We start from the raw sequence: 20,902 nt of genomic DNA on the forward strand, positions 1-20,902 counted from the left end.
TTAACCGACTGCGCCACCCAGGCGCCCCTCAAGTGCGGGATTTTAACAATACAGAATCACAGCCTTAAAAAAGCACATACCTAACAGCTCCCTCCAAAGCTGTCCAGAAAGCCAGAAAGCGGTGTGAAGAAATTTTAGGAGCTTGGAGAGGCGATACATGTCACAAGGCCTGTGATGGGCGGGAGGCAAGGGGACAGAGAAGGCTATGTCGCACCCATCTGTGGGTCACAGGGCAGGCATCCTTTCTCAGGGGAGCCATTATACCACCTTCATTCTCTGACTCATCCTTACTGTGACTTCTCAGCTTGTAGAGGTTTAAAGGTGTTGTAAATATTCGTCATTCCATTAAATAACATCTGGTCTGAGCACCCACCACCTCTGACTGCAGTGCTGGGCAGGGGGGTGGGTTTGATTTCCATCTCCCTGGACGCTCCCAGGGCACTGATGGTATCAGGCAAGTCTCTTTAGCTCAGATTTCTTCTGTAGCCAGGTGGCCTGCCAGCTCTGGGCGGGGTTCTTCTTGGATTGTAGGAAATGGGCTATAGCGTGTGTCCTAATGGTCCTACGAGGCCGCGGCCGGTGCGTATTCCAACCTCGTCCCCCAGACCAGCGTGAGTCCACAGATCAATGAGCCGGCCATCCTGGCTCTTCCAGGACTATTCCTAGTAGGTAGAAGAGGATACAATTTCTTAGAGTCCAAAAGATACTACACTGCCCTTCGGGGTTTCACACGGCCGTCCTTCCTCCCCCTTCCCTGCAGGAAGCAGTCAGTGTGCATGGCCCAGCTGCTTCGTGCTTTGGAGGAGGGAAGACAGGCTGTCCTGCAGGCAGGATGGCTACTGAGATCGGTCTCACCAGGCGATGCTCTTCCTGGGGAGACAGGCCTGGAGCCATGTGACTTGGGCTCAAGTCCCAGCTCTGGTGCTTAGCACTACTAACACCCTGGGTGGTCCAGGCAGCCTCTCTGTGCCTTAGTTTCCTGTCTGTGAAAGAGGGATAACAACAGTGAGATCACCCAGTGAGCCAGGACAGGAAGAGCAGAGGGGACTGGACTTTGGTTACAGAGGATAAAGGGAGCACGGAGCCACGGGCACCTTTCTTCTCTCCTTCTAGTCATGCTTTGGGTTGCAAGACTGTTCTGGTTGATCTGTTTTGGAGGCTTTTGACCTGAGGGGCTGTGGGACTCCGTGGGGCTCTGGGAAAGCCAGGGGGGTCAGTGTGGACCCTGAGCAGAGGAGGGTGAGGAGGGCTGCTCAAGGCCAGAAGCTCTACGGGGAGGGGTACGAGGCTCTGAAAGGTGGACCTGGCTTCAAACGGGGCTCTGCCTTTGACTGGCTGGCTCTCCGGGTTCTGGTTTCCAAATCTGTAAAACGTAGATGGCCTTACACCAAGCTGGTTCAAGAACTGGAGACATTAGGCATTTAGTGCAGTGTGCCAAACTGGTATTTATCACGGAGCTGTTGGCTCTGCGACTGGAACTGGGGGAGGCGGGCGGGACTCAGGACGAAAGCCCTGCTTCGGGGAGGGAACCAGAGGGCTTCCCCTGGTTGTACCTGGGCCCTGCAGCACCCAGGCTTGCTGCAAAGCCCTGCCATTGTTCCGTGGCACTCATGGTTGGGGCCTGCTACGGCGGGCTGGCAGCTATGGTGACATTTGTCACTGCTGGAGGACACCTTGAGTGAGACAATGAGCTGGGACCCGGGAGACGGGGTGGATCTGGGAGTACAGGGTGTCTGTGCCGTGGAGGTGCCGCTGGTATTATCCTGCCTGGCAGCCTTCTAGGAGGCAGAGCCTTTAGGGGAAAGCCAGGTTCCCCAGGAACCTGGGGAAGGGCCCTCCCCCCCCCAGGAAGGCCGGTGGGGGAGGGGAAGCAGAAGTTGGACCGCTCACTTCCTCCCCTCCCTGGTGCGCACTCAGCACGCTGTACTCCTTGGGGTCTTGATCGGGTTCACCCCAGAGTAAGGCCGGCAGCCTCGGAGGGTCAGATGTGCCCTTCCAGCTGGGCTGGGCGTCTGCCTGGGGCGGCCTGGTGTCCACACCTGGGGTCCCAGCCCCAGAGCAGGCCTCCGGGCAGCCAGGGAGACCCTGCTATTCCTGCCGCACGGCTAAGTGCGGAGTCTGCCCTCACCCCTCGTTTTCTCACTTTACGGCAAAAGTGGGTAGAGTTGACAAGGTTTTTGACCTTCCAAACTCCAGTCTTTGGGTTTTGCGGCACACCCATCCCAAATTTGGGGTGGCTTTAGGATTTGTGGCTGGCTGTCTTGAGCTCTTCCATGCCCCGTCTTGGAAATGAGCCGTTCTGGCTCTGGAGGGGGTGATCTGACCCAGGACTGCCTTCACGGCCCGGGTGGGATCTGGCCTGGCCCCTGGCTGACTCTGACTCCACCCACGTCGGTGTGCCGCCCCCACCTCGCCCAGGCTCTGCCCCACCCCCTTGCTGCAGCCCCTCTCTACTCCACCCTGTGGTTCTCATCTCCTAGGCTTGTTCTGAGCGGTAAACGAACCAGCCAGAAGTCCCCCTGGCTCTGTACCCGTTGCTCTGTCTTCTGAATTTGGCTCGAATCCTGCCTCCAGGACCCTTGGCACTGTGACCCCTGTGGCTTGCCCAGACCTACCCCGGCGTCTCCAGGGGTCCAATGGGAATTCGACTTTAGGAAGAGGCAGGCAAAGCTGGACATGCACAGAGGGGTGGACCGTTTCTCGCTGCCTTCCCTCCTGCCCCTCGGCCTCTGAGACCTGCCAGCCCCTTTCTTGGAGCCCAGCGTCTCCTCCTGTGTTGCCAGCAGCTGAGGGCCAGGCTCCTGTTTGTGAGCTCAGAGCTGTGTTGAGGACGGGGTGTGGGAATACCATATGATTTCACTCATATGTGGAATTTAAGGAACAAGCAAAGGGAAAGAAAGAGAGGGAGAGAGAAACCAAGAAACAGACTGTTAATTACAGAGAGCAATCTGCTGGTCACCAGAGGGGAGGTTGGTGGGGATTTGGGTTAGACAGGTGATGGGGGTTAAGGAGTGTGCTTGCCGTAATGAGCACCCGGTGATGTAGGGAATCGTCTAGACGGTAGACCTGAAACTAATACGACACTGTAAAAAAATAAAAATAAAGTTACACTTACAAAAAAAGTAAAAAAGAAGTCTAACTCCACCCACACACGAAAAACATAGGGGAAAATAAAAAAGAAGGGATGTGGGAGCTGGTATCATGGAGGAAAAGCTTCTTCTAGAAGTGCCCAGTGCCATCTCTGGGGGACCAAGTTCCGCACTCCGTCGCCAGGAACCTGCTCACTTCCGGGGCGCCTTCAACACGCCACCTTTCCTTCTGTTTCTGAGCACGATGGCTTCTCAAATGTCAGTATCTTCAATTGTCACCTTGCACCGTCCATGTCAGGTGACTTGCGGCCAACTTAGAAGTGGAAATTCCAGACATTTCTGTGTGGTTTGAATAACAGTAATGAAAAAGGATCCTAAAACAAAATGCAAAAGGCCCCAGAAAACCCAAACGTTCACAGATCCCCAAACCCAGTTGTGCTTCTCCTTCCTCAGGAAAGCGATGGAGTTTTGAGCTCTTGCTGCTGAGGTGTGTGACCGAGGGCACATTTCAGGTGCTCTGGTGCTGTGGGGGCTCGTGGCAACGGCGAGCGGGTCGCTCTGGTTCCAAATGGACCGGGAAGGTTGCAGCTTGTATTAGTCTCTGGACTAATACGAGGGTTCTCGGGGGAAACAGGACCAGTAGCTGATAGGAAGGGTATGTGTGCCTCCATCAACAATTTTCTCACCCATAAAACAGGTAACAATACTTTTTAACTTGTAGGGTTCTTATAAAGATTAAATTAAATGATGGATGATGTATATTTGATATGCTAGCCAACACTGGTTGAGTGTTTCCCAACAGTCCTGGACACTGTTCTAAGTACTGTACAGACTCATTTAACCCCTTCCCACAACCCTATCAGGTAGATATATTATTATTGGGGAGGGGCAGAGAGAGACAGAGAGAGAGAGAGAGAGAGAGATCCAAAGGATCTAGGGGATACAAAGCAAGCTCCATGCTGACATCAGAGAGCCTAACTCAGGGCTTGAACACCAAATATTATCTCCACGTATTTTTATTTTTTAAAAACAGTTTTATTGAGACATAATCCACATCATATGATTCATTGCCTCTTGGTAGATTACATTATTAGCTTTGTAAAATTGTGATAAACATACGTAACATAAAAATGTCCATTGAAACCACTTGAAGTGACAAGTCAGTGACATTAATTACATTTACAGTGCTCTGCAGCCCCCACCACTATTTCCCAAACTTTTCATCTCCCCCAAACAGAAACTGTGTGACTGTTAAGCATATTATACCCATTTCATGGATGAGAAAATCGAGGCACAGAAAGGTGAGGAAACTTATCCAAGGTTACTCAATAAACACGTGGTGGAGGCAAGGTTTGGCTCAGGTAATCTGGGTCCAGAGCTTGTGTTCCGAATCTCCAGTCTGCACTGGGTATCCGATAATGGCTAATGTGTACTGACAGCCCGTAAGTGCCCCCGCTTTTCTTCAATCCTTACAGGAAGTCTACAGATAGCTATTTATTGTCCCTATTTTACAGTTGAAGAAACTGAGGCTCAGGGAGGTTGCCTAAGCACAATCATGGCGTGTGGCAGGCAGAATTGGCCTGCCTGCCCTGAAGGGTCACGGTCTTCCCACCTTGCAGCACACCCTTGCGCCGGACCAACGGGGTCTTACGGCTCTACTGGTCCTCTAACACCCAGCACACGTCCGGTGCCCCAAAGACCAGCGGAAATGCCCTCCAAGACTGCACTTGGGAGGCAAGCCCGGCGGTTTCCAGGAGCCAGAGGACAACGCAAGGCAGGGCGGAGGAAACTTCAACCCAAAGGCAGGGCCCGGGGTTCCTACTCTGGGTCATGAGAGTCGGCAGGGGAAGAAGGCTCAGTGTGAAGCTGGAACTGCGTGCGGGGGAAGGGATGCGAGTCCTCTCCATTCCATTCCACAGACGGTCCTCAAGGAGCCCCCAGTGTCCGGCGGTAGGGCGGCCCCGGGGAATCTGCCTGAAGCACAGAGAGTCTGATCAGCCGAGTTAGAGGTTTGCACAAGTTGCGAGGGTGGGGGTAGGGTTTTGAGGGGGGGGTGTGGAGGTGGGGTGATTAAAAGAGAGAAAAATTATATCTGGGTCCAGGAATAACGAAAGGCTTCCTCTAAAAAAGTCTTGGGCAAAGAAAAGGGATTTAAAAAGAGGTGATTTTGAGTTACAGGAGATGCCAGGAGGCAGGCACGCGAGGGTGTAGGGCGGACCAGGCTGGGAGGTTCACTAGGTGGAAACCTGAGCGGGGCGGGCGGCGCAGCGAGCGCGGGGTGGGCGGGGCCTCTCCGAGCCCCGCCCCGGGCCCGCCCCGGGGCCCGCCGCCTCTTCCCGTGAGAGGTGGGGGGCGGGTCCGGCCGCGGAACCTGCGCCTGCGCCCGCGCTGCGGACGCGGCGACCGGTTTTTCTGACCCAGCTGGAAGGGCCGGCGCAGGTGGCCTCGAGTGCGTGTTCCTCTTGGCCTCTGATGTCTGCGAGGGGAATTCAGCAACAGGGACTCCTGTCTGGTGCTCTGACCCCAGCTTCCTCAATCCAGGCTCTAGAGAGGCGCCCTCAGCCGAGCCCCGGGGTCCCGCGGGCCGCGGACCCTCCCTCCCTTTCCCTGCTCTGCACCCCGGGCCGGCGCTCCGTCCTGGGCGGATGCCCCTCTGCGCCCTGTGGGCCCGCGCCGGCGCTTGTCCCCGTCCCGACCTGGGTTGGCCATCACCCTGCGTTGGGTCGGGTAAGCACCAGTCTCCCCACCCCCCCTCCCCCCAGCTCTGAGACCGCTTCTGTTTTAAGACCGCGCGTCGTGAGGCATCCAGGGCGTGTTACGGGACGAACGCGTGAGTGTGTGATGCCCGCGTGCCTCGGGCAGAGCGCCCCTTCCCCATGGCCGTGGGCAGGTGGAGAAAACACCGTCAGGGGGCATCTCCCCTCTGGGGCCCGAGCCGAGCCTCTCCCCCCAGGCACACATCCCACAGCGCAGGTGTGCCGCCCCTAGCCTGTCCTCAGGCATTGAGTCCCCAAGCTGGGTGAGGCCTGGGGCGGGGGAGGAGGAAGCAGCTCCAACACGCAGAGGAAAGGCTCTTTCCTACCGATTTGGGGCTGGTGAGGGTGGTGGCAGTCCGGGCCCCCGCGTCTCGGGACTGCCTGCCCTCAGAACAGGAGCTGGGGGACCTGTGACTGGGACAGTGCCCTGTATTTCAGGGCTGCGGAAGGCAGCTCTGACTTCTTCAACATTCCTGGAAAATGACCTCAATTTTCTGGAAGAGGGAAGGAGGATCTGGTTCTTGGAACATTCCCACTTCTTCACACAGATGCCACTCAGTTGCACGTGAAGGCTGGGGCATCTGTGGTCAGCACTGGCCACCGCCCGCGGTCAGGCTGTCCCCAGCCAGGGAGCCCAGCCCTGGCTCAGCTCCTGCGGTGGCGATCCGTCCAGCGGCTCTGCGTGGACCTGCCTGCTCTCTCATGCCTGTCCTGAGCCTCCTTGACCGGAAGCCGGTCAAGCAGGCCAGTAACGGCCCTGGGGGCTTCCTGGGGGAACTCTGTTATGCTGTAAATGGCGTCCTCGGGCTGCTGTGTCCCAGGGCTGACTGGCCACCTGCCACCCATCTTTCTCTCTTCTGCCACTGTGCCTTTCCTGCGTGTGGCCTCTCTGACCAAGTCCTGCTGAGCAGGGAAGGACTAAGAGGTTAAGCAAGGGCAGGAGGAAGGTGGGGGTGGAAGGGCTTGCCACCTCTGGGCTCTGGGACCATGTTGTGACCAAGGAGGATAAGTGTCAGTGGATCCATTTGGTGTCAGAAAAAGCAGGCGCCCTGGCCCTTTTCTGGAGGTGCTGGGATCTTTTCTCCATCTTTCCCTCCAGCAGGTGCCTCTGGCCTTGGTGTTATTCTTGCTTCCCTCCAGGGTGTCCTCATCCTAGAGGGCCGTCTGGGGGGTCCTCTGGGACCTTGGGTTGGCGGTGTCTCGGGGCCGCAGTCCACTTCACCTGAGCCCTTTGTGGCACGTGGCTCTCTCACGATTCCCCAGCGGGACTTGGGGCTTTGTTGCTGCATCTGGCTGTACCCGGGAGGCACCGACATGTCTGTTCACCGCTTGATCCGCAGGGGCTGTGTTTGTGCTTTCTGGCATTGTATTCGGCCCCGAGCGCTTACTGGACACTCAACAAATGGCTGTCCCTTCTCTGGCTGCTGTCTGCTAGCCCTCTCACCAGCCTGGGCTCTGTCACTCGGCCTGTCTGCTTTAAGGAATACTCAGTCTACCCCAGCACACTCCCTCTGCTTGAAGAGCGGGTGAGTTCTCTGAGTGTCTCTCCAAGCCCCGTCTCACATCCTCTCCCCCTCTCCTGGCTTTCGGTTCACAAAGGGCTGCCCCAGGTCCTCCCATGTACACAGAGGTGCTGCAATTTCCAGAAGAATCCTGGGGCCCGAAGAACCCACCCAGCAGGCAGTCGGCCCCATCACCCCGCTGGCCATTTCCTGGCCTCCCTAGGCCCTTCTCTCTACAAGCCCAGCTCTTGGGAACTCCGGCTGTTCCCTGCCAAAGGGGAAGGCCTCACCCCCACCTCTGTGACCCCAGGACAGTTTTGTTCCCCCTGCCTCAGCAGCTCTCCCACCTCTGGTAGGGTCAGCAGATTCTCTCCTGCCTGTTGGGCACCCTGCTCCAGGCCACATGATCTGGGCCACGTCACAGCTACCCACATATCTGTTCCGTTGCAACCTGTGACCTTGTTCTCTAAGACAAGGCCGTAGGGTTTTCTCATTTGCCCCAGAGTTACCTAAAGGGCTGTAGGGTGGTAGGCAGCCCCCAAACCCTGAGGGCCAGGGCATGATCTGATGTGGTCACCCAAGGTTTCTCAAGGGAGCGTCATGAAAAATTTCTGAGTTCCACATTGTCGCAGAACAAAATAAAACCCTAATTGCTTCACACCCTATACCACCCTACCAGGGATAAAATCAGAGATTGCACTGGGGGGGCAGTGATGGGTGCCTTTGTCACGGGGTGTGCAAAATTGCGCGCCTGCCCTTTCCCCTGCCTAGCCCAGTTCCCTGAACCCTGGGACGTATGGAAAGTCACAAGTGTTTTTTCTCATGCTCGCTTCGACAGCACGTAGACTAAAATGGAAGCAACACAGAGAAGATTAGCGTGGCCCGGGCGCTGGGATGACACCCAGATTCACGAGGCGTTCCATATGAAAAAAATAAAGTCACAACTGATTTTTCTTTTCAAGTCTGTTGACAAGTTGCAGAGTTTGCCTTCCGAAAGTGGATGCTCCGTTCAGTTTAACGCATTCATTAAATAAGTAGAATTACTTGAGTCCCTGCTATGGGCCAGACAGCATGCTGCGTGGACCGTGGGGACACAACAGGGAGCAGGGCAGAGGCAGACCGCCCTCCCCGTCTTTGAATTCAGCTCACATCCCAATTCTGCCATTTACCGGGTCACCTTGTGCAAGTCATCGGATCTCTCTGCGCTTCAGTGCTTTTTCCTATCAGATGAAGATGGGAGTTCCTGCCTCACTGTATTTGCCTGGCAAGTAGTAGGTGTTCAATAAACGGCCGCTATTCTCATTGCTCTTTTCCAGGCTGGAAGGAGAAAGGTGTCCTCTTTCTGCTCATGTGGAAATTGCCTGGGAAGCTAGTAAGCTGTTGGCTCTGAAGGCACTTGGCTGTCCTGAGTTTTCGAGTCCCTTGGAAGGATTCTGGGGAGTTGGCCGATTGGCTGCAGGTACCTGCCAGGCTGCGGGCCGTGCCGAGTGACCCGGAGTTGGGGCTGTCGCTATGTCCTGTTCTAATTTCTGTTTCTCTGTGTGCTTTGTAATTGGGCCACTCTTTCAGTCGGCTAGAGCAGTTAATGACCTTGAGAAATGATCCCAGCCCTGAATATAGAATCCTGTTCTTTTGAAGTCACCCACTTCCTTTGTGGGTCTAAACGTGTTTGTGTTTTCCCTCTCGGGCATGCCTTCTCTTCCGCTTTGATGCCCGCCTCTGTAACAACAGGGCTCGGAATTATTAATTCCTACTGCGCAGTGAGGTGCAGTTTTATTACACAGAAAGGGGGAAAATATAATTGCTGTCTCGAGTAATCATTTTCTGAAGGCTGCAAGCATAACCTTTCATTAATATTCCATTCGCGGCCAGGGTGGGTAACTTGAATAGGCCTAAAAATATTGTCCCCTTTGCATGGCGAGATCAGGAGCTGGGAGCCAGTGGCTCTTCAGTTGTTTGCAATTATTTCTAAAATTAAAAATGTTTAACCCATTAACCCATAAAAAAGCAGACGAGAGACTTACAGAGACACAGCTTTTTACTGATTGGGGTAAAGGTGCAAATCCCAGGCATAACGCATCTCAGCCCCTCCATTTGGGAGTCATCTCACTGCCCTCGCAGTGGATTTGGGGCAGGGGGTGTGGGAGCCAGTGACTCACTGATCGAAGCGAGGCCGCCAGGTCATGTCCCATAGGTGCCGTGAGGCCGGACATTCGCAGGTCACTGGGTTTGAGGATGCCGTGGGAAGTGCCATGGTCTTTGATGTTCCCTGGAGAGAGGCACTTGAAGCCTTCAAAGTGTCTCCCTGGAGAGGGCCAAAAGCTGATTCTCAGGTTGGGAACTGGGGAGACTCTGCTCTTGGGGCAGAGAGGAGGCAGGCCAGTGGGGAGGGCAGGAGCTGAGCAGGTGGAGGGAGCGTTTCGGAGCCTCGGTGATTGCTGGCCATTCTGGGCAGCTTCCTTCAGCTTCCTTCCCAGTCCTGGGGAGTCCAGCTGGTTGGGGACCCAGTGGTGGCTCCTGGGTGACTGAAGTCCCCGCTTGTCATGTCCTCACGCTATTTCACAGACCCGAGCTCATCTGACGATGTGAACAGCCTCCTGAGACCTGCAGGAATGTGATGACATCAGTCCTTGTCCCCCTCGCTGGTCCACTTTAGCTCATGGCATCCTCTGACGACCTCCCTGGAAGGAGACGCTCCCTTACAGATGGGGAAGCTGGGCCTTTTGGCTGAAGTCATTGATTCCCGAGGTCACACGGCTGTAGGTGAGCTGGGATTACTCAGTGGCCTGGCCGGGTGTGGACACCTGTGGATCTTGGCGGGGGTGTGGGCTGCTCAGCGCTGGGTGACCACAGCGGGACCGATGTGCAAGGCCAGGGCACTGTGGGTTCTTGCCCGTCGGGCCTCCCTCCACATTTGGGTTTGCAGGGGTCCTGACTCCTAACTCCGGGCGTGTCCACGTGAGGGGGGAGGATCACTAAACTCTGTAAACATCATGGGGATTTTTAAGAACATCCTTGCTCAGGCCTGGGGTTGCTATGTTTCTGTGTTCTTGGCTCACTGTGTTTTCCTGGAAAAATAAATAAATAAAAAACACTGGCCAATAGGTTTATTGCCATATATCATTCGTGACAAAGATGGTTATCTTTCTTAGTTACTAATCACCTTGGGATTTCTAATGTTTATTTATTTTTGAGAGAGAGATAGAGCATGAGTGGGGGAGGGGCAGAGAGAGAGGGAGACACGGAATCTGAAACAGGTTCCAGGCTCCGAGCTGTCAGCACAGAGCCTGACGCGGGGCTCGAACCCACAAACTGTGAGATCGTGACCTGAGCCGAAGTCGGACGCTTAAGCGACGGAGCCCCCCAGGTGCCCCAGTCATCTTGGGGTTTCTAGATGTGCTCACGTTTGGGCCCCAAGACGTGGTGTTGTCAGGGGCTCTCTCTTCAGGAGAAAGGCCACGGGGTCCATAAACCCTGGGACCGGGTTGGGGGCCCTGGGAGAGGCTGGAGAGGAGTGAGGACTTGAGGAGCAGCCGTGAGATTAGTTTTTCTTTTCCTCTGCACCCGGAACAGGGCAGAAGGTGTCAGGACAGACACGGGTGGCGGCCCCCCTGTTCCGGGTGCTCACTGTTGAGCCCGTTTGACCTGCTGACCTCGTGTTACACACGAGGAAATGGAAGTCCTCCGAGGCGAAACAACACCCAGGCGCCAGGTGAGTGCACAGAGCAGGGTTCGAAGCCAGGTCCTGTCCCCGCCAGCCCAGGGGAGAGCTGACCCGGCAAAGCGGTGGCTCCTGGCCTCTCCCTCTGCCGGACGTTTCCCCTCTTCCTCCCTTCTCTCCGTGATTATGTGGCTCCTGCCAGATCCAGACCCTCTGGTAAAACCACTTCTGAAGAGGTTTAGACAGTGACTGCATTTTGTTTATTTCCCCCCCGTACTCATTCCGTTTCGCAAACATAAAGTATTGCTTACCCAGAGCCTGAGTTTTCTTTCCTAATCCCCTGCCCCAGAAGGAGCCGCAGCTGATGGCCTGGTGTGTGATGTGCCGGACTTCTGTTTCCAGGCAGATATGAACCTTTAAAGGTATATGTAGTTTTTTTGCACGCAGAGAACTTTTTATTTATCCAGAACGAGTACCTATAAGCAGATGATTATAGCGATGCTTGTGAAAGTCAAAGATTGCCAGTAGCCTTAATAGGGGTTCGGTTCAATCTGTGATAGAGCCTTCCAGAGAATTACTGTTTGTCTGGTAGAAAAAGGGCTCTGCACGCACAGCCGTGAGAGCTGTTTACAACATGTCATTAAACGTAAAAACCGAAGGACAGATTGTCGGCATCGTGCGGACACGGCGTCCTGGGCAGCTTCACATGGAAGCGTATCCGGCTTGGGCAGCCGTGGCAGACACAGCCCAGAATCCCCTGGGCCGACTTGATAGCACGGTCGGTGGCTGGATGTCTGTGGCCCAAGCTGCCTGTGACACCGGGACGCCTCCAGAGAGCCCTGAACTCCCCTTCCCCCGGAAGTTACTCGCTGCCGTGTGCCAGAGAAGTCCTGTGGAAAGTGCTCGGGCAGGGGAGACCGTGGTGATCCCCAGCTTGAACTGAATCCTCCCTGGAGGGATCACACCGAGTCACCTCATTCGCACGCAGGCAGAAACCCAGGCCCGGAGGGGGAAAGTGGTGTGTCTGGGGTCACACGGCAGGGCTATGGTGGGGCTCAGCAGGCTCCCCAGAGGTACTCTGGGGTGTGACTCTGGCGTCTGTGCTGGGGTGGGGTGGAGGGGGCTGCAGCAGGTCTCTTCTAGCCTTCCGTGGCGTCTCCTCAACTTTCCTCTTCCTCTCCCTTCTCCCTCCTGTCTGCACCCCCCTCAATGTGGTCTACATACCCCCTTGTCAGAGCTGAGGAAACTGGGGCAACTTGTTGGGGAAATCGGGGCAAGCAGATCCTGGGTGAGAATCTGGTTTCATGCCCCTTGGATGTTCCTGGTGTGTGCTTTGTGCCTGTGTGTGTGCGTATGGGTGTGTGTGCGTATGGGTGTGTGTGCGCACATGTGTATGTATGTGCGTGTGTGCGCGTTTGTCCATATGTGTGTGCGTGTGTATAATGCTTTTACATGTGTGCTGTGTGCACGGGTGTGAGTGCCCATATATGTGTGCATGTATGGTGTGTGCTGTGTGCATTTGCGTAAATGTGAACGTGCATGAGTACGTGCACACATGCATGCTGCGTGTTGGAGGAGACAGGGTGACTCCCGGCCACAGCAGTGTTGGAAGGGACCCGGGAGCAGGGGCAGCCCCGGGCCGCCGCGTCACCCTTCCTGCAGGCTTCCAGGGGAGTCGTGTCTCCAGAGCCCGTCCCTCCCGGCAGAGCCTGGGGCTCCGGGTGAAGAGAGGCGCACGCTCAGAAATAGTAAACCACTGTTTTCTTGCCGGCTGTTTGCCCTTATTAATTCAGGTAGCAATTACCCATTCCGAATATTTGGCGACTAATTAGTTTTTCCTGTGGAGAAGGCAGAATGAGGGATGGTTTGCTCTGACCCGATCCACTTTCTCGGTTTCCTGAGGAGGGGGCTGGAGGGACGGAAGGAGGGAAGGGACAGAGGCCGAGAGAAACCTGCCCGGCGCCTGGGATGCCCCTTTGGCTGTTGGGTCTTTGCTGCAAGTCTACAGTGTGATAAAAATAACCCACCCAGTTTTGGTTTTGTTCTTGCTTTCATGTTGCCTGGCCCATTTCCCCTGCGGGTGCTGCTCCTGGCAGTTTGCCTGGTGATGTATCCGTGGTGTCAGAGCAAGAGTTCGAGGCTGCTTGCTAAGCCGGCGTCACCCCCTTTGGGAGTTGTGCCCCCTGAATCCACCAGGTGACCAGGGACCCTGCGTGCAGGGACGGCATGCCTGGCGAGAGGAGGGGCACAGTTGTGGAGGCTGGGAGGCCAAGAGGTGCACCTTTCGGGGGGACAGGTTGGGAAAGATAGCCATGTGTCCTGTCTGCCTGAGTTTAGCTATGAGTTGACTTGGAGGTTGCCTGTAGTCAACATCTGGCCTTGATTCATTTCGCCTTTTTAGTTCTTGAACTTTTTGTTCCTGGGGAATAGTCATCAGGGCTTGTATTGCTTGTGTGTGTGTGTGTGTTTAAAGTTTATTTACTTATTTTGAGAGAGAGAGAGCATGCATGCAAGCTGGGGAGGGGCAGAGAGAGAGAGAGAGGGAGACACAGAATCCGAAGCAGGCTCCAGGCTCCGAGCTGCCAGCGCAGAGCCTGACACGGGGCTCAAACTCACGAACCGTGAGATCATGACCTGGGCAGGAAATCAAGAGTCGGATGCTTAACTGACTGAGCCACCCAGGCGCCCCAGGCCCTCTCTTGTTCTTCGAGGCACCTCTCAGAAAGAGTTCCAGTAGGCAGGAGGGTTTGTAAGTCAAGTCAGAGCAGCCTCCTGAAATGGAGCACGTGATGGGCATGAGTCTAGTTTGGGGAGGTGGTAAGTAGGTAAGTCAAACAAATATTGCTATACCTTTTCTGGGGACTGGGGAACCGTGGCACCCAGACTGTGCAGGGGGAGGGGGGCAGGACACAGATCTGGGCACTGCAGCCCAGCTCACCAGAATGGGGACGTGGGGGGCTTCCTCTGAGCCCCTCATGTGCTCGCTGCCTGCAGGGACACGCATGGATCCAACGAGGTCCTGGCTCTCCATCCAGCACGGTTGTGGTTTGTGTCCCTGAAGGGCACTCTCTACCCGCCTCTCATTTCAAATGAAAATTTCTGACCGGGATCGGAAGGCCTCCCGGCCACCTTCTTCCTGCAGCCGTGTCGTGGGGCCTGGTCTTGGCCGGGCCTGCCACCCTACTTCCTCGTTCTCCGCGGCCACCTAGGGCGGGCATCAGCACTCACGGCCCGACGCCGGCTGGCTGCACCGGCCCCGCCCCCGCACAGCTGCAGAGGCCTCCTCCGGCCCCACCGTGCCCCTGACCGCTCCGCACGTGCTCGTCTGTGTGTCTGACACAGCTGGGCCGGCTCTGCTGATGCAGGAATTTGGCTCTGGTCATTTGCACAGTTGCACGGCCGCCTTACAGCTTTCTGTAGTTCAAGGCCACAGACTTTGTCTTCTGGTGTGTGGGGTTTCCCCGGAGTGCCAAGGCTTGTGCTCTGTGGCAGAGGGCGGCTGATGCCCGGCGACCCCTGCGGGCTGGTTTCCCGAAACTGTGGTGGCTCCAGTTCCTGCTCAGGGAAAGTGCCAGGGCCTGGGAGTCAGGCTTGGCTCTGTGTCCCGCTTCTTCCAGTTAGGTGCGACCTGGGGCAGCTTACGTGATCTGTTTGAGCACCGCCTCCCTTGTGATGCCTGTGTCTGTGGTTGTGTGCTACCCGCATAGTTGGCATCGGAAGGAGCCGGATGCTCAGGGTTCCCAGTGAGCAGCCTGGACAGGTGGCCCTGCGGGCTCCCTTTAATTCCCCAGGAGGGAACAGGCCTGTGGGGAACAGGCCATGGCCCCCTCCTCCCTGAGGCCCAGGCCGGGAGTTGGAGCGCCCTGTGGGAATGGGTCCGCTTATCGCCGAGGGTAGGGCGACTCCCAGATGGGTTCCGGGTTACCCGAGGGGTGACGTTTAAATAAGCCCCCCGCACCGCACCGTATTTCCAGGCGGGGATGCGAAGCGGCTCGGGGGCCCAGTCCAGCTGTCCCGATGGCCACAGACGGGTTTCCTCCAAGGCGTGAAGCTTCCTACACAATCCCTTCAGCTGTCTTGGGAAATGCAAAACACCAGGTGCAGGACTGTCGGTTAGAGTTTCCATTTACATTACCTGGGGCTTTTCTGCTCAGCTTCCCCCACCCCCCTCCTGCAGCTAGGACTTCGCCGTTCCCAGGCCAAAGCCACCTGAGGAATGTGCCAGTCAGCTGGGCTGCTTACAGCGGGCGAGGTACCCTCCACAGGGACTTTTGACCCCAAGAGGCAGGGCGGCACAACGGCTTTGGAGGCAGGGATCCTTGGTCCAGATCCCTCTCATTACCGGGGTGGGCTTGGGACAGCCATCTGAGCGTGGAGACTGTAATGCTTCCTTGGGGGCCGGGTGCGGCTGAGGTAAGCTAAGGAACAGAGACGTTTTGGCACAGGGCTTGATAAGTGACAGCTGATAGTATATTAACAGCAGCCACCCATGCCAGGCTTCCCAAACGTCAGCTCTGCGGAGTGCCTGAGAGCATCCCTCCTTCAGAGGGCGCAGCGGTCTTAGAAAGCATGATTGCCCCCATTTTACTGATGGGGAAACTGAGGCACGGAGAAGTGAAGTAACGTGCCCACGTTCACAGAGCTGGTAATAGGCAGAAGCCCGCATCTGCACCTAGGGAGTTGGGCTCCAGGGCCCATGGGGTCCCCATTCCTCCGTCTATGCAAGATGTCACCACGCTTGGAGGCTGCTGGCCAGTTTGAGCCTGTTTGAGATTCTCTCTCTCTCTGCCCCTCCCCACTCGTACACTTGTGCTCTCTCTCAAAAGAAATAAATAAACACTAAAGCAAACTTAAAAAAATTGTTTTCAACATTTTTTCACATTTATTTTTTTTTCTAGAGAGAGAGAGCGGAGGAGAGGGGGCCGAGGGAGCCTGACATGGAGCTTGATCCCATAAGTGATTGAGTGATCTTCTCACTGTATCATTTCACCTTTTCCAGAACGTCGTATAGTTGGAGTTCTGCAGCACATGGTCTTTGCAGAGTGGATTATTTCACCCAGAAACATGCATTTACGTTTCCTCCACGTCTTTTCATGGCTCGCAGCTCGTTTCTTTTCGGTGCTGAATAATATTCCAGTGTCTGGAGTGTATTTATCTTATCCATAAGCTCAGCTACTGAAGGACATCTTGCTTGCTCCCAAGCTTTGGCTATTAGGAATAAAGCTGCTATGCACGTCATGTGCAGGTTCTCATGTGGACATGCTTCCAGCTCGTTGGGGGCAAATACCGAGAAGCACGACCGCTGGGTCACAGGGTGACGGTCTGGTTTTGTAAGGGGCCACCCGGCTGTCTCCCAGAGTGGCCGCTCCCCTCTGCACTCCCACCAGTGAGCGTTCCTGCTTCTCCTTGCCCTGGCCCAGCGGGCTCTGGGTTTGGTCCTTCCAGTCAGCATGCAGTGGCGTCTCCTTTCAGTTCCAGTGGATGTTAGCTTTCATTTCTAACCTTACCTAGGTTCCCCTGATGTTTCTTTCTATGCTTTGCTTATTCAACAAACCTTTCCGGAGGAACTTTTCCTTTGAAGTGGGTGGGTTAATGGACACGACTCAGTCCTTTCTCATTGCCTGTTAGAATCCGCATTGTGCCTTGTGTGGGTGCGTGTTACATGGGTGATACCTAATTATAAGGATGTATCGGTGAAAGGGCTCTGCAAACAGGGTTCTGGCAGAGGTACTGGGGGAGGTTGGGGGCATGAATCACTGCAGCATTTACCTGCTCCTTGAGAGTCCAGGCAGGGACCCCTCCTGCCTGTTCTCTGATTGTTGTCAGCCCTGCAAAGTGCCTGAGCCCGGGGGGGACACTCAGGAAATGTTTGTTGAATGAAGAAGAGGAAATCAAAGAAGGCTTCCTGGAGGAGGTGGCCCTTAAGCTGAGGCTGAAACGGAATTCCTGTTTCATGAGGGAGAGCAGAGGGGAGATGGCAGGCGCCAGGCTCAGAGAAGTGGAAGGTGCACACAGCTTGCAGACCGTAATCAAGCAAGAGGTCTGGTTGGGCTTTGTTTTGTCACAAGCTATGTGTTTGGGGCAAGCGAGTTCCTGGAAGAAAGTAATAAAGATCCATCTGTTTGTTCAATAAACATTTACTTGCCATATACCCTGTCTGAGGCTTGCGGAAGGCTGGCACGAAGCTGTGGGCAGCGCTGGCGGGCGAGTGGGGGAGCCAGTGGGGCTCCCATGGTGTCCTGGGCGCTGGGTGGGAGTCATGCAGGGAGAGGGCGTAGGAGGAGGGCATCGGGCCAGGGTCAGAAAGGAGGGCGCCCTGTGGGAGCGGGTGTCAGAGAGGGAGGGACGGGCGCAGCAAGGAAGCTGGGGATGCAGGAGCCTCAGTGTGGGTGCCCTTGGGAGGGCCCTGGACGTGCCACGTGGAGGTTGGCAGGCGTGCGACGTTTTCAGGGCAGTGTGCTCATGTCTCACTGAGCTAGGAACTGCTTGGTAAAAGTGCAGATCCTTGGTTTCGACCTTGGTGCAGAATGCGGAGATTTTGACCCCATGGGCCCAGGCATGTGCATTTTCATTTTGTGGGCATGTTTTTGGCACCCCAGGAAATTCCGATTCTGCTGACCCTTCGACAGAGCAGAAATGCCTCTCTCAGGGCCTCGGGAACCCCTGAAGCGAAACCCATTAAGGTGCCTAACCTTGCTGCTTCTGCGGGGGCCTGAGGCTTGTGTCTGGACTGCCTGTTCTGCTGTCAGCCGGCCCCTGGGGACACATGGTCCCGGAGGCCACGTGCAGGGACATCATATCGGGGCCTGATTTCCCTCCTTGGTCAGGTGACAATCCGACAGCTCATCTTGATTTCACCTCATTTCACATGTTGCCTGTTCAAGAAGCAATTTCAGGTGGCTCATGAGGCATAGAATACATGAATATGGCATAAATTAAAAGTGGGAGAAAGATAGAAAAACAGAGGGGACGAAACAGAGTGAAGAATAATGACGCTCAGTTATCGGGCGTCACTTCCCTGAAACCTGTTCTAATTTCTTGCAGGGTTTATGGCTACTTTGCGGGCCGTGTGGAGGATTAGGGTTTAAGCTGCCAGTGCTCCTTCCGCTGCAAAAAGCCTCGCGTCTCTATAGAAGCTAAAGCCACCAAATCCGTACTTGATTTGTTTAATGAAATGTGCTTCTTAGCAGGCGCGCGATGTCGAGCGAGTATTGTCTGGCGGTGAGAAAGTCTGGATGCCCGGCCCGCAGTGCCGAGCGCTGCCAGTGACTTTTTTGTGCCCGTGAATGCGGGGTCCCGCGGCTGCTCGCTAAGCCGGCCCTGAATGCACAGCAGCTGGCTGCAGGGCCGCTGGGCTCTGTCCCTGACCCAGGGGGTTCCCAGGTCCCGGAGACTCAGGCCTCGGGTCAGCTGTAGGCGGCCACCCCACACTCCGGGGCCTTCCGGGAGCCAGCGGGACAGTGGGCCCCCATCTTTAGGGTGTTGGGTTCTAGGGGAAGCATCCGTGGTAACATTTGCTTCATGGAGAGAGAAACCCCTGGTCCAGTAGCGTTAAAAGCCTCCACTCTTCTGTGATCTCCGTACTGCAGACCTGCCCTCCCCCCGGCCCCCCCCAATTTGCTTTTGTGTTCCTGGTGGTAAGAATACACTTGTGAGTGAATGAACCTCCCGGCTGAGAAGGTCAGGCAAGCTAAGCTGGATCCGCCAGAGCAACAGCAACCTCCCTGTCCCAGCCTCTCCAAGGAGGGCGGGGCCATGCTGTGTTGTCTCCAAGGAGGGCGGGGCCGTGCTGTGTTGTCTCCAAGGAGGGCGGGGCCGTGCTGTGTTGTCTCCAAGGAGGGCGGGGCCATGCTGTGTTGTCTCCAAGGAGGGCGGGGCCGTGCTGTGTTGTCTCCAAGGAGGGCGGGGCCATGTGTGGTTACCTGCCCAAACATAGGATTTTTTTCTTTTCTTTTTCTTTTCTCTTTTTTTTTTTTTAGGTTTGTTTATTTATTTTGAGAAAGTGAGTGAGGGACCAGGGGAGGGGCAGAGAGAGAGAGGGAGAGAGAGAGGATCCCAAGCAGGCCCCTTGCTGTCAGCGCAGAGCCCAACTCAGGGCTCGAACTTACCGACTGTGAGATCACGACCTGAGCCGAAACCGGCGATGGGCCCTCAACCGACTCGGCGCCCTGAAACATAGGATTTCTGAGATCTGTGGTAATTTCAGTCAATGTTCTTGGAATAGAGAAGTTGATTCTTTAATCCAGTGATCTTTCTTGTCTCCCCTTCTTGAATTTCCTCAGGAGCGCTATGCCAGTGCAGCATCTGCACCGTGTGTGTGTGTGTGTGTGTGTGTGTGTGTGTGTGTGTGTGTGGGGTCGCGACTTTCTCTGTGGACTTTCTCTGCAGAGTAATGATTAAGCAAAACCAAAGGGCAGTCTTCTGTAAGGGCGCTGTTGACAAATATTTCGGTTACATAACCGTGAAATGAGGCTGCAAAGTGTTGTATCCCCAGGTCCTTAACTCACCCCTCCCGCCACCGGCTCGGGAGCTGGGCCTGGTCCCCTGGTTGACACCACCTTGTCCACAGGGGTGGCTTCTCTCCTGGGACACAGTCTTCACCCCTTCCCTCTGCCCTCCCTCCTAGTGTGGCTTTTCCGGGGCTCTTCGTGCGGGTTCCTGCTGCAGCGTCCTGAGGCCCTGGTGCTTTGGCTCATCTTGGCTGGCGAGAGCCTTTGGCTGTAGGGAGGAGGGTGCGTGCGGGTGTCCCGCCCAGGGCTCGTCATCCTGGCCCGCGAGGCTCCTGGCCACCAGTGGGGAGGAGGAGGCGGGGCTTAGGTTGGGCTGCCAGTGCAGTGCCCACAGGGGGGCCCCAGGCGTGTGGCCTCAGGAAGTGTCCCCTCTGTGCAGCCCAGGGCTTTGGATGAACAGGGGCAGGTGAAGCAGTGGAAGAAGAAGGGTGCTCGGGGGGTGAACACTGGAGCTGTTTTCCAGGCTGGGGGTCTATGCGTTGTGTGGGCGGGGAGAAGCAGGGGCCCGGAAAAGCAAGGGGCTGGTAGAGGCGGGGGGGGGGGGGGCAGGAGAAGTGGGGGGCCGGGAGAGGTGGGGGCGGGGTTGGGCTCACCTGGGTGGCAGTCACCGTGGGTCCCAGATGGGTCACCAGGGAAGCGTGATGGGAGCTGAGTCCTCCGTGGGGTAGGAGCCGGCCTTACAGCCTCAGATGGCAGGTGGTTGGCAGAGGCCCAGACCAGGCTGGTGGGTGACCTGGAGGGAGCGGTTAGCGGGGCACAGGGCTGGGACATAACCCTCCCTCCCTCCTTCTCTCCTGTCCCTCCTTCCCTCACTTACTCATTGCCCACTCTGTATGTCATGGCCTCACGTTAGGCACCGGGGAGATGGAGAATGTGGCACGGCCCACGCTCAGGAGGTTTCTAGCCCCCGACTTCCTGGGGTAGGAGGGTCCGTAAACACCAGAGGGCCAGGCCCCAGAATTTCCAGCAGTCTGTGTGCCTCAGGAAACAAGGATTAGGGGTGTTTCTGTAGTACCTTCCAGCAAAGAGTGACACCCCCTCATCTGGGTCCCGCCTCAGCCCTTGCTGCGTCAGGACCCCGGCTCGGGAGAGGAAGTGACCTGCCCCCGGACCAGGCAGCGTGCCCCAGTCTTTCACAGAGCCAACCTGCTGCCCATGTAGATGGGATGCTGACACGGAGAACATTCTAGAGGATCTGTAAGAGAGGACTCTGGGTGTTAATGGGGCTTTCTTCAATGTGATCTAAATTATGAGGCATAATTAGATGTATTAGGTTAACTGTATAGAATTACTGTTTTTACAGGGCAAAGATGGTCAAATACGGTTTCATAGGGTCTGGCTAATGGTTGCAGGGAATATAAAGAGAACTCATATTGTATTTTAG

General features: G+C 55.9%; 1 long non-coding RNA gene and 1 other non-coding gene across 4 annotated transcripts; both read left to right on the forward strand.

Moving 5' to 3' along the window:
- The first annotated feature begins 5,535 nt into the window (after nucleotides 1-5,535).
- Nucleotides 5,536-12,046, forward strand: LOC124504372 (uncharacterized). Of its 3 annotated transcripts, XR_006960389.1 has the most exons (5): nucleotides 5,536-7,371; nucleotides 8,664-8,806; nucleotides 9,913-10,110; nucleotides 10,921-11,059; nucleotides 11,358-12,046. It is a non-coding gene; the product is annotated as an uncharacterized LOC124504372 (long non-coding RNA). The 3 variants fall into 3 exon arrangements; XR_006960388.1 differs by lacking the exon at nucleotides 11,358-12,046 and having other exon boundaries at nucleotides 10,921-11,344; XR_006960390.1 differs by lacking the exon at nucleotides 11,358-12,046 and having other exon boundaries at nucleotides 5,536-5,816; nucleotides 10,921-11,344.
- On the forward strand, nucleotides 8,170-8,276 carry LOC124504451 (U6 spliceosomal RNA). The gene has a single exon (XR_006960428.1). It is a non-coding gene; the product is annotated as a U6 spliceosomal RNA (small nuclear RNA).
- Nucleotides 12,047-20,902: the final 8,856 nt, after the last annotated feature.

The sequence above is a fragment of the Lynx rufus genome, unplaced genomic scaffold (assembly GCF_022079265.1).
Source record: "Lynx rufus isolate CCGP_SWC_20201006 ecotype Redwood Valley unplaced genomic scaffold, mLynRuf1.p SCAF_8, whole genome shotgun sequence".
NCBI lineage: Eukaryota > Metazoa > Chordata > Mammalia > Carnivora > Felidae > Lynx > Lynx rufus.